Genomic DNA, 12170 nt, shown 5'->3' with positions numbered 1-12170 from the left:
CAGATAGAAAACATATCTTTATTGGTTCTTCAGATAATAGAAGTAATATATGCACACTGTCAAAAATTTAAATATGACCAGGTGCAGTGGCTCACACCTGTAATCCCAGCACTTTGGGAGGCTGAGGCGGGTGGATCACCTGAGGTCAGGAGTTCGAGACCAGCCTGGTCAACATGATGAAACCCCGTCTCAACTAAAAATACAAAAAAATTACCAGGGCGTGGTGGCGGGAGCCTGTAATCCCAGCTACTTTGGGAGGCTGAGGCAGGAGAATCGCTTGAATCAGGGAGGCGGAAGTTGCAGTGAGCCGAGATCGCACCACTGCACTCCAGCCTAGGCAACAAGAGCAAAACTCTGTCTAAAAAAAAAATTAAATCTGTGCAGTAGAACTGGCTGTTAACTATTGGGTGTGTATTTGGCCCGTGTTTTTCCCCTGTGAGCACAAACAAATGTGGAACTGACACCCTGAGCAACGGGGGGTGCAGTATTCGGACAGAGACCGCTGCATCCTTTTCCACCCACCCACTCCCGCTTGGGCCAAGCCATTCCCAGGCCTGGATAAAACGTGAGCAGGCACTGTGACTTCTCAAGTCACCTCGGGTAGTGAAAAGTCCTCTGATCACTAAGAACAGCCTCAGAAATTGAAATGTCTAGTCTGGGCCGGGCGCAGTGGCTCACGCCTGTAATCCCAGCACTTTGGGAGGCTGAGGTGGGTGGATCACTTGAGGTCATGAGTGTCCTGTCCTCCCTGCAAGGGGTCCTGGCACCTGATTAGCAACGCAGAGCTCTGGGACTATTGCTTTGTCCTTGGCCTCCGATGCAAAACCAAGACCTGAGCCAGTGTACCATTTGAATATCTTGTGATTTTAGAGATAGACGTGTGTGTGTGTGTGTATACAAACCTACATATACATATTTTTCAACAAAAATGAGATCATCCTGGTTTTGCATACTATAATGTTATGTTCTTTCCATGTCAGGACATACAGAGCCACCCAGTCTTTACCATCATCACTGTTTGGCTGTCTGACCCACCGAATGTACATCACCTGTGTCCTTTTGTCAAACACGGGGACTGCTTCCACTTGCCTCCTTACTCCAGACATTGCAGCTGCGGACATCCCTGGAAATGTGTCTTGAGATTTCTGCAAGATAATGTTCTATAAGCAAACTAGCTAGCTCTGAGCCATTTAGATTTTGATAGTGCCTAATTATTCCTCCTAAATGCTCAATCAATATGGATTTCCATCAACAGTATTTATACCCTCACCAGCAATTATACTTTTCACTTTGCTAATCTGATAGATGAAAAGCTATTACTGCATTGTTTTTTGTTTGTTTGTTTTTTGTTTTGTTTTGTTTTTTTTTTTTGAGAGGGAGTGTCGCTCTGTCGCCCAGGCTGGAGTGCAGTGGCGCAATCTCGGCTCACTGCACGCTCCGCCTCCCAAGTTCACGCCATTCTCCTGCCTCAGCCTCTCCGAGTAGCTGGGACTACAGGCGCCCGCCACCATGCCCGGCTAATTTTTTTTTTTTTGTATTTTTAGTAGAGATGGGGTTTCACCGTGGTCTCGATCTCCTGACCTCGTCATCCGCCCGCCTCGGCCTCCCAAAGTGCTGGGATTACAAGCGTGAGCCACCACGCCCGGCCTTATTGCATTGTTGCAATAACTTGCATTCTCTTCTCTTTCATGAAAGGGCCAGATATGCAAGGCAGCTCCCGAATGCTGAAGGAGCCGAGAAACCGAAGAACAAGGCAGACAAATCCAGTTTGCTGGTACAGGGTGATTTATTTGGGGGACTTTACAGACAAGCTTGGTCTTGGGCGGCCACAAGACAAACAGATCTCCATGCCTGTCACCCCAGACCCAAGGCTTATGTACCATGGGAAAGGGTATGAGTGTTCTGTGCAAGACAATTAAAGGCAGCCCTCCAGAACAGGCGAGAATCTGCATACACCATGGCCTATAATTGGTGTGATAACATCAAGGTGGACACAGTCTTACCCTAAGGGCAGTAAATAGAGTAGGAATCAGGAGGTATTCACAGGACTGCGGCTATTCAGAAGTCAGCATGGCGGATTCGCGTCTAAGATGGGGTCACTTTTGTCTCCACACCTTCATTATTTGTGAGGTTCAAGTATTTTCCTATCTCCATAGACCATTTGTGCTTCCTCTGTGAATTCCTGTCCATGTCCTTTGCACATTTCTCTTCTTCATTTAGTCCTGGGGAGCAGAGAGCTGAGTTTATTGTATTCCTTGTTTCACAGCATACAGGAAGCATCAATGGGTGCAAGGCCACTCTTGTTTTGCCTTTGTATTTTCTTCTTCATCTTTGATCCCCACTCCATCCTATTTAAATGTGAATGGGCTGGGCGTGGTGACTCATGCCTGTAATCCCAGCACTTTGGGTGGCTGAGACAGGTGGATCACCTGAGGTCAGGAGTTTGAAACCAGCCTGGCAAACATGGTGAAATCCCATGTCTACCAAAAATACAAAAATTAGCCAGGCGTGGTGGCGCGTGCCTGTAATCCCAGCTACTCAGGAGGCTGAGGCAGGAGACTTGCTTGAACCTGGGAGGCAGAGGTTGCAGTCAGCTGAGAACGTGCCACGGCATTCCAGCCTGGGCAACAGAGCAAGACTCCAAAAAAAAAAAAGAAAGAAAGAGAGAGAGAGAGACAGAAAGAAAGAAAGAAAGAAAAAGAAAGAAAGAAGAGAAAGAAAGACGGACAGGAAGGAAGGAAGGAAGGAAGAAAGATGTTAATGGATCATTGTAAAGCTTTTATCATTTTTGTGTGTACGTATTTTTTGTTTATGTAAGTGGTATTGTGGTCCGGGTGCAGTGGCTCACGCCTGTAATCCCAGAACTTTGGGAGGTCAAGGCAGGTGTATCACTGGAGTTCAGGAGTTGGAGACCAGCCTGAGAAACATGGTGAAACCCCAGCTCCACAAAAAAATACAAAGAAATTAGCTGGGCATGGCGATGTGTCCCTGTAGTCCCAGCTACTCGGGAGGCTGAGGCGGGAGGACCACCTGCCCCCAGGAGGTTGAGGCTGCAATGAACTATGATCACACCACTGTACTCCAGCCTGGGTGACAGAGTGAAACCCTGTCTCAAGAAAAACATAAAATATAAAACTAAGTACAAAAATAAATAAGTGGTATTGTAGGTATTTAATTTGCATAAACAGTATTGATCTCACTTTTGTTCCTTTTTTTTTTTTTTTTTTTTTTTTTGAGACGGAGTCTTGCTCTGTCGCCCAGGCTGAAGTGCAGTGGCGCAATCTGGGCTCACTGCAAGCTCCGCCTCCCGGGTTCACACTATTCTCCTGCCTCAGCCTCTCCAAGTAGCTGGGACTACAGGCGCCCGCCACCACGCCCGGCTAATTTTTTTGTATTTTTAGTAGAGACGGGGTTTCACCGTGGTCTCGATCTCCTGACCTCGTGATCCGCCCGCCTCGGCCTCCCAAAGTGCTGGGATTACAAGCGTGAGCCACCGCGCCCGGCCTCACTTTTGTTCCTTACTCGTTTCTTTCAAAACTGTGTTTTAGGGTTTTTAAAATTTATTTTATTTTCTAGAGATAGGGCCTCACTCTGTCGCCCAGGCTGGGGTGCAGTGGTGTGATTATAGCTCACTGCAGCCTCGAACTCCTGGGCTCAGGTGATCCTCCTACCACAACCACAACGTCCTGAGTAGCTTGGACTACAGGCATGTGCCACTATGCCTAGCTACTTTAAAAAAAATTATTTTTGGAGAGGCAGAGGTCTCACTATGCTGCCTAGGCTAATCTTGAACTCCTGGCCTCAAGGTCTCCTCCCGCTTAAGCCTACTCAAAATGCTGGACTTAGGCTGGGCAAGGTGGCTCATGCATGTAATCCCAGCACTTTGGGAGGCCAAGGCAGGTGGATTACTTGAGGTCAGGAGTTCAAGACAAGCCTGGCCATTATGGTGAAATCCTGTCTCTACTAAAAATACAAAAGTTAGCCGGGCGTGGTGGCACACACCTGTAGTCCCAGCTAGTCAGGAGGCTGAGGCAGGAGAATCGCTTGAACCCAGGCAGAGGTTGCAGCAAGCTGAGATCACACTACTGCACTCCAGCCTGGGTGACAGAACAAGACTCCATCTCAAAAATAAATAAATAAATAAAAGCTGGAATTACGCTGGGCGCGGTGGCTCATGCCTGTAATCCCAGCACCTTGGGAGGCCAAAGCGGGAGGATCATGAGGTCAGGAGATTGAGACCATCTTGGCTAACACGGTGAAACCCCATCTCTACTAAAAATACAAAAAATTAGCCGGGCATGGTGGCGGGTGCCTGTAGTCCCAGCTATTCGGGAGGCTGAGGCAGGAGAATGGCGTGAACCCGGGAGGTGGAGCTTGCAGTGAGCCGAGATCACGCCACTGCACTTCAGCCTGGGCGACAGAGTGAGACTCCGTCTTAAAAAAAAAAAGGTGGAATTATAGGCATGAATCACCATGCCCCATCTGTTTTGTTTTTAGAGACAAGGTCTCATATTGCCCAGGCTGGCCTCAAACTCCTGGAGTCAAGAGATCCTCCCGCCTCAGCGTCCCGAGTATCTGGGATTATGGGCACATGCCATCCTCCCCTGCTAACACTGTGGTTTTTGTTTTTGTTTTTTGTTTTTTGATTTTTTTTTTTGAGACAGAGTCTCGCTCTGTTGCCCAGGCTGGAGTGCAGTGGTGCAATCTTGGCTCGCTGCAACCTCCACCTCCCGGGCTCAAGCAATTCTCCTGCCTCAGCCTCCCAAGTAGCTGGGATTACAGGCTTGCGTCACCACACCCAGCTAATTTTTTTTTTTTTTTAGTAGAGACCAGGTTTCACCATGTTGGCCAGGCTGGTCTTGAACTGCTGACCTCAGGTGATCCGCCCGTCTCGGCCTCCCAAAGTGCTGGGATTAAAGGCGTGAGCCACTGTGCCTGGCCCGCACTGTGTTTTAAAAGCCTTATAGATCCTGACTGTTGCATAGTGTTCTGTAGTTTCCCTTTGTACGCTTTACTTAATTTATCCTTCTGACAATGGATGCCAAACTGGCTCCCAAGTCCTGTTCTCACAAAGAACACCCTGGTCAACACCCCTGCACACACCTCTTTGTACACCTGCATGAGAATCTCTCTGGCCTACTTATCCAAGACTGAGAGTGTAAGGTCTTGGCATAAACATACACCTAATTTCAGATTGCTTGAGAGAAGGGCTGTGTCAGTTTATGTGCCTACAGAGGACCAAGGATTTCTGTCTGCCCACATTCTCACCAAACGTTGACATTATTCACCTTACGAATTTTGACTAACCCCGTGGTTATAAAATGAGGTCTGGTAATTTTTTTTTTTTCAAGACGGATTCTCACTCTGTCATCCAGACTGGAGGGCAGTGGTGCGATCTCGGCTCACTGCAACCTCCGCCTCCCAGGTTCAAAACAGTTATCCTGCCTCAGCCTCCCGAGTAGCTGGGATTACAGGTATGTGCCACCACGACTGGCTAATTTTTGTAGAGACGGGGTTTCACCATGTTGGCCAGGCTGGCCTCAAACTCCTGACCTCAAGTGATTTACCCACCTCGGCCTCCCAAAGTGCTGGGATTACAGATGTGAGCCACCTTGCCTGGCCAGAAATCCTTAATTTTTTTTAAGGCTGGTAAAAAAAAATCTTTAATTTTGATGGAGTTAGACTCATAAATGTTTTTGAATAGATATTTTGGGAGTCTTAAGAAGTCCTTTTCCTATCCCTAGGTGGGGTATTTTCCTATATTCTATTCTATTAGTTTACGCTTAACATCTGTGTCCATAATGAAATGCTCTGTGTACAGACTTTTCTGATACTGTCCTTATCTGGCTTGTGGGGGGTCATGCAAGAAATTGGGTGGCCTTCTCTCTTTCTGTCTTCTGTAACAACTGGTATGAGATAAGGACCATCTGTTCCTCCAAAGGCTGGTAGAACTGCTCTATAAAAACATTCCTGTTGGGTTCTTTCACACTGGAGTCTTAGATTACAAGTTTCTTTTTCTTTTAGTTTTTTTTTGTTTTTTGTTTTTTTTTTTGAGATGGAGTCTTGCTCTGTCGCCCAGGCTGGAGTGCAGTGGTGTGATCTTAGCTCACTGCAACCTCCACCTCCCGGGTTCAAGTGATTCTCGTGCCTCAGCCTCCCAAGTAGCTGGGATTACAGGTATGTGCCACCAAATCCGGGTAATTTTTGTATTTTTAGTAGAGATGGAGTTTCACCATGTTGGTTAGGCTGGTCTCGAGCTCCCAACCTCAGGTGATCTGCCTGCCTTAGCCTCCCAAAGTACTGAGATTATAGGCATGAGCCACTGTGCCCAGCCTATTGTAGTGTTGTTGTGTTTTTTTTTTTTCCCAAGAGACAGGGTCTCGCTATGTTTCCCAGGCTGATTTTATATTCCTCGCCTCAGATGATCCTTCTGCCTTAGCCTCCCAAAGTGCTGAGGTTAAGACGGGCGCAGTGGCTCACACCTGTAATCCCAGCACTTTGGAAGGCTGAGCCAGGCAGATCACCTGAGGTCAGGAGTTCGAGACCAGCCTGGCCAACATGGTGAAACTCCGTCTCTACTAAAAATACAAAAAAATTAGCTGGGCATAGTGGCTGGCGCCTTTAATCCCAGCTACTCAGAAGGCTGAGGCAGGAGAATCGCTTGAAAATGGGAGGCCGAGGTTGCAGTGAGCCGAGATTGCACCACCACACTCCAGCCTGGGCAACAAGAGTGAGACTCCGTCTCAAAAACAAAACACAACAAAGTGCTGAGGTTACAGGCATGAGCTACTCAATTTTCTTTCCTGGTTATGGGTCTACTGAAGTTTTGATATTTTTGTGCCAATTTTGACATTTCACATTCTCCCAGAAAGGTATTTACTTTGCTTAAGTTTCTATATTTACCAACATACAATTATTTGTAATGTTTTTTGGTATTTTGATATTTTATGTTATTTGGAAATGGGGTTTTGCTATGTTGCTCAGACTGGACTCAAATTCCTGGGCTAGAACGATCCTATTGAGTAGCTGGGACTACAGGTGTGAGCCACTGTGCCCAGGTTGGTATTTTGATATTTTAAACCTCCATGGGGGGCTGGGCACGGTGGCTCACACCTGTAATCCTAGCACTTTGGGAAGCCGAGTTGGGCAGATCGCTTGAGGTCAGGAGTTTGAGATCAGCCTGGCCAACATGGCCATCTCTACTAAAAAAATACAAAAAAATTAGCCGAGTATGGTGGCACACACCTGTAGTCCCAGCTATTCGGAAGGCTGAGGCTCAAGAATCGCTTGAACCCGGAAGGCGGAGGTTGCAGCAAGCCGAGATCGCGTCATTGTACAGCAGCCTGGGCGACAGTGAGACTCCGCCTCAAAAAAATGAATAAATAAACCTCTATGGGGGGGCTCAAGAGTCAGATCACGTGGGGCCTGGGAGCCAGGGAAAGGATTCTGGGTTTGTCCTAAGGATGAACAGCATGGAAGAATATTTCACTGAGGCTCCAGAATGGAATAGATATGAAATGCCAAAGTGAAGTGCTTGCTCCTGGCCAAATTGCAAAATTTGAAAGAAAGCAGAAACCCATGTTGCCACTCTCGAAGCCCCCTCATCCACCGCAAGAGTATAAAGGGATCGAGGGTGGATTTGAAAGGGGCAGTTTGCAGTGATTTGATTTGCAAAGAGCTGCTATGGCAGTGAGTCTGCAGAGGGTGGAGCTGGGGAGCTGCCTTCTAACCCCAAATCTGGTGAGAAGTGCTTCAAGGAAGCCCCTGAGAGAGCTCTAGGTGGGCTCCCTGTACTCATGGCACCGCCGTGGGTCATTGGTAGGAAAGACCTCCAGACAGGAGGTGAACTGCAGTGGGCACCGGACAGCAGGAATGGAAAAAGGGGTCTGGCCGCACAGGCTTGTTTTCTCTGGCACAGGGTATACAACAGAGTGGGGTAGTGCATGCCACTTGAAAGAAAACCAGAGCCAGTCAACAGAGAGGGGCTGCCCCTTTCCCAGGAGTTTCAGTCAAGGGGGTAGTACATAAGGGAGCCCATAAAACCCCTCAGAGGGCAGGAGCCAGCTTTAGACAGCTGCCACCCAAGGAGTGAGATGCCATCTTACACCAGTGTCAATCCAGGGTGCACTCTCTGCACCCGCTGCCCTCCCTCCCTGTTCTCCAAAGGCAGCGTCTTCTCAAGCCTGGGAGTGGGGCCAGGGAGAGGCGCAGACCCGACTTCCCCCACTCCTTATCAGTGGGGGCTGCAATGGCCAGAAGTGGAAAACGCTTTTTTGTTGTTGTTGTTGTTGTTTTTGAGACAAGCTCTCGCTCTATTGCCCAGGTTTGAGTGCAGTGATGCCATCTTGGGTCCCTGCAGCCTCAAACTCAAGCGATCCCTGCAGCCTTAGCCTCACAAGCAGCTGGGACTACAGGTGCGTACCACCACGCCCAGCCCAAGAATACTTCATTCTAAATCAAGTTCTGAGATTTGGCTACTACACAAAACTGGGCACTTTAATAGAGACTTGTTTAGTAACTTTAGGTGATCACAGGACGATGAGGAAATGGCATAAAATATAATGGCTGCACTCCCTCTGGCTGTGAGTAGAAATTAGACTGGAGGGCTTGGGGTGGAAACAGTGGCCTGTCATCCAGGAAGAGGGAGGGGAGGGGAAGGGAGGGCAGGGGAGGGGAGGGCAGGGGAGAGGTCTGAGTCTGGGCCCGCCACCATTCAGAGGTCAAGAGAGGTCAGGGAGATGTGGCCATGGGGACAAGACCAGAGCCCACGGTGGGGAAGAAGATTGCCAAGAGAGTGAGGGCCCCCATCCAAGTGAAGAACGTATTTCAAAGAGGAGGAAAGCGACCAACTATGACAAGAGCCACTGAGAGGTCAAGGCGAGCCCAAGTGAGAACAACTGAATCGCCTGGACCCATTCTCCAAGGACTCATTGTGGGAGGCTCATTACAGGCCTTGGCTGTGCGAATGTGGCTGAGATTGGCCTTCACCACATCACACTGTGGGCCCCATCTGAAACTGTTCTTTTGCAGCTAAAGTCTAGGAAAAAATTTCTTTCCACTGAAGAGGTTTTCTCCGGAAAAAAAAAAAAAAAGCTTTTTGCTTTGGCTGCCAGAAAGCTCAGAACTAAATTTGATATTGAATTAATAAAGCACTTTTACAGGCCTTTATGGGTTGCATATTTATATATTTATGCTATTGTTTCTGATCTTTATTTTTTCTTTTAATTATATTTTATTATTTTATTTTAAAAATTTTTTAATAATTTTTTTAGATACAGGGTCTCACTATGTTGCCTAGGCTGGTATCAAACTCTTGGCCTCAAGTGATCCTCCTGCCTTGGCCTCCCAAAGTGCTGGGTGCTGGGATTACAGTGTGAGCCGTTCCAAGTGGCCTAAATTTTTTTGTTTGTTTTGTTTTGTTTTGTTTTGTTTTTTAGACGGAGTCTCACTCTGTCACCAGGCTGGAGTGCAGTGGCGCAATCTTGGCTCACTGCAACCTCCATCTCCCGAGTTCAAGAGATTCTCCTGCCTCAGCCTCCCGAGTACCTGGGACTACAGGCGTGCACCACCACACCCAGCTAATTTTTGTATTTTTAGTAGAGACAGGGTTTCACCATGTTGGTCAGGATGGTCTTGATCTCTTGACCTCATGATCCGCCCGCCTCAGCCTCCCAAAATGCTGGGATTACAGGCATGAGCCACCACACCCGGCCTAAAATTTTTTGTTTTTAGAGATAAGATCTTGCTATATTGCCCAGTCTGGACTCACATTCCTGGGCTCAAGTGATTCTCCGTCCTCAGGCCTCCAGAGTAGCTGGGAGTGCACCACTGGTAGCTCGGGTGTATACCACTGCACCCCTCCACATTCTTGAATCTCCATTTCTGTTTTTTAAATTTTACCTTCCTCGTTCTTGTTGGAAGCCACCTCAGGTGCACTGGGAATGTGGTTTGCAAATTAATCAATGGTATTTCATTTATTCAGCAAGTATACAATGATGTCTTGTAGTAGTCAGGTCTCTCTGGCATACAATTGGCCTAAATACATTAATAAAGATAAAAAGAAAAGTCTTCACCCATTCTCTGTTGCTTATAATGGAACACCTGGAACTGGGTAATTTATTTAAAAAACGGAGTCTTACTCTATCGCCCAGGCTGGAGTGCAGTGGTGCGATCTCGGCTCACTGCAACCTCCACTGCCCAGGTTCTAGCAATTCTGCTGCCTCAGCCTCCTGAGTAGCTGGGATTACAGGCACCCCCCACCACATGCAGCTAATTTTTGTATTTTTTGTAGAGACGGGGTTTTGCCATGTTGGCCAGGCTGGTCTTGAACTCCTGACCCCAGGTGATCTGCCTGCCTCAGCATTCCAAAGTGCTGGGATTACAGGCGTGAGCCATTGCGCCCGGCCACACGTGCTGTCTTGAGTCTCACGGCCACCCCTGACCAATGGCCGTGGGGGAGGGTATCTTGACCAGCGGTCCTGGAGGTGCCACCTGGTTGGAGTGGGGTGGGCGTCAGTTCTCTAGGGATATGGATATGATTTGGGGTAGCCTGAAGGAAGAAGGGCAGGGCAGACCCATGCACAAAAACATGCCCACCATGTACCTACCACATGCCAGGCCCTGTGAGACATCCTGGAGACACAGACGTGAATCCAACAGGCCCTGTGCCCCCAAGAGGGGCACCTTCCAGAAGTGGAGGCAAAACCTGCACACACAGTTACGATCCCAGCCAGAGCACGGGAAGAAACTTGGAGAGGGGACAGGTGAAGGACTTGGGGAGTTCAAAGGATGAGGAGGGACTCTGGGTTCTGGCCTTGAGGAAGTAAGGTGAACTGAAATTGCCCTTTTTCTACAAACAGCTAAGAAACTGGACAAAGCACAGGAAACAAGTGTTTTCAGGTATTAGACAAAGGGCAGCTCAGGGCTGTGATCCCTGAGAAACGGAAGATAAAAGGGAGGGGCCCTGACATTGCATAGGTGATTTTCCTACCGCTGCACTGGGAGGGCAACCATTGTTCTCACCCAGTTAAGAAGATGAGACCAGAGTTTGGGAAGGCTCATCTTCAGGGCTTCTGATCTAACTGAAGACAGGCCCAGATATAGGTATTTTAAAGCTCCCCAGGGTCGGCCGGGCATGGTGGCTCAGGCCTGTGATCCCAGCACTTTGGGAGGCCAAGGTGGGTGGATCACTTAAGGTCAGGAGGAGTTTGAGACCAGCCTGGTCAACATGGTGAAACCTTGCCTCTACTAAATATACAAAAAAAAAAAAAAAAAGCTGGGTGTGGTGGCGAGTGCCTGTAATTCCAGCTACTGGGGAGACTGAGGCAGAAAGAAGAATCACTTGAACCCGGGAGGCAGAGGTTTCAGTGAGCCGAGATCGTGCCACTTCACTCCAGTCTGGGAGACAGAATGAGACCCTGTCTCAAAAAGAAAAAGAAAAAAAGAAAAAAGCTCCCCAGGGTTCTAAGATGTAGCCAGGGTTGAGAACCACTAGGCTAATCTGCAACTCTAGACAAAGGCGGAAGGGGGGCAGGGAACCCACAAAACAGAAACGAAACTCTAAGAAAACGGGTAAGGGGAAAGTGAAACCGACCCTGGGCACCAGACTGGAATGGAAGAGCATCTGTGGCTAAAAACAGGGCAGCCGCCCTCCGCCTCCAGAGGAACCAGGGCCCTGCCCACCCACTTGCTTGCTGCTGCTTCAACACCTTGGCCTCCTCGGGGTCCCCTCTCCCCACTACCCCTGGAGAGGCGTGTATGTACCTATTTGTTTACCATCAGTCTGCTGCCCCTTCCCCCAACTGCACTGAGCTCAGGAGCAGAGGCTCTGTGTGTTTTCTCTGAGTTCAGCTTCCCCAAGCCCAGTGCAGGGCCCAGCACAGAGTAGGTGCTCAGCAAATGTTTATTGAGTGACTGAATGAAGACAATGTATGATCCCATGAATCCTGCAGGGTACCCTGCCCTGTGTGACGCTGTCCTCTGAGGTTGGGCCCATTCTGACAATATCTTTTCTGTTTTTTGAACACAGGGTGCATAGAATCAAGCAGACATGCGCCTTAGTTTGGGGAACTCCATGCAGCCATACGGCCCTGAAAAGCTTCCCTTTTCTTTTCTTTTCTTTTTTTTTTTTTGTTTGCTTGAGATGGAGTTTCGTTCCTGTTGCCCAGGTT

The sequence above is a fragment of the Symphalangus syndactylus genome, chromosome 1 (assembly GCF_028878055.3).
Source record: "Symphalangus syndactylus isolate Jambi chromosome 1, NHGRI_mSymSyn1-v2.1_pri, whole genome shotgun sequence".
Classification (NCBI taxonomy): Eukaryota; Metazoa; Chordata; class Mammalia; order Primates; family Hylobatidae; genus Symphalangus; species Symphalangus syndactylus.
The sequence above is the reverse complement of the archived record's forward strand: the minus strand, read 5'-3'. Positions refer to the sequence as shown.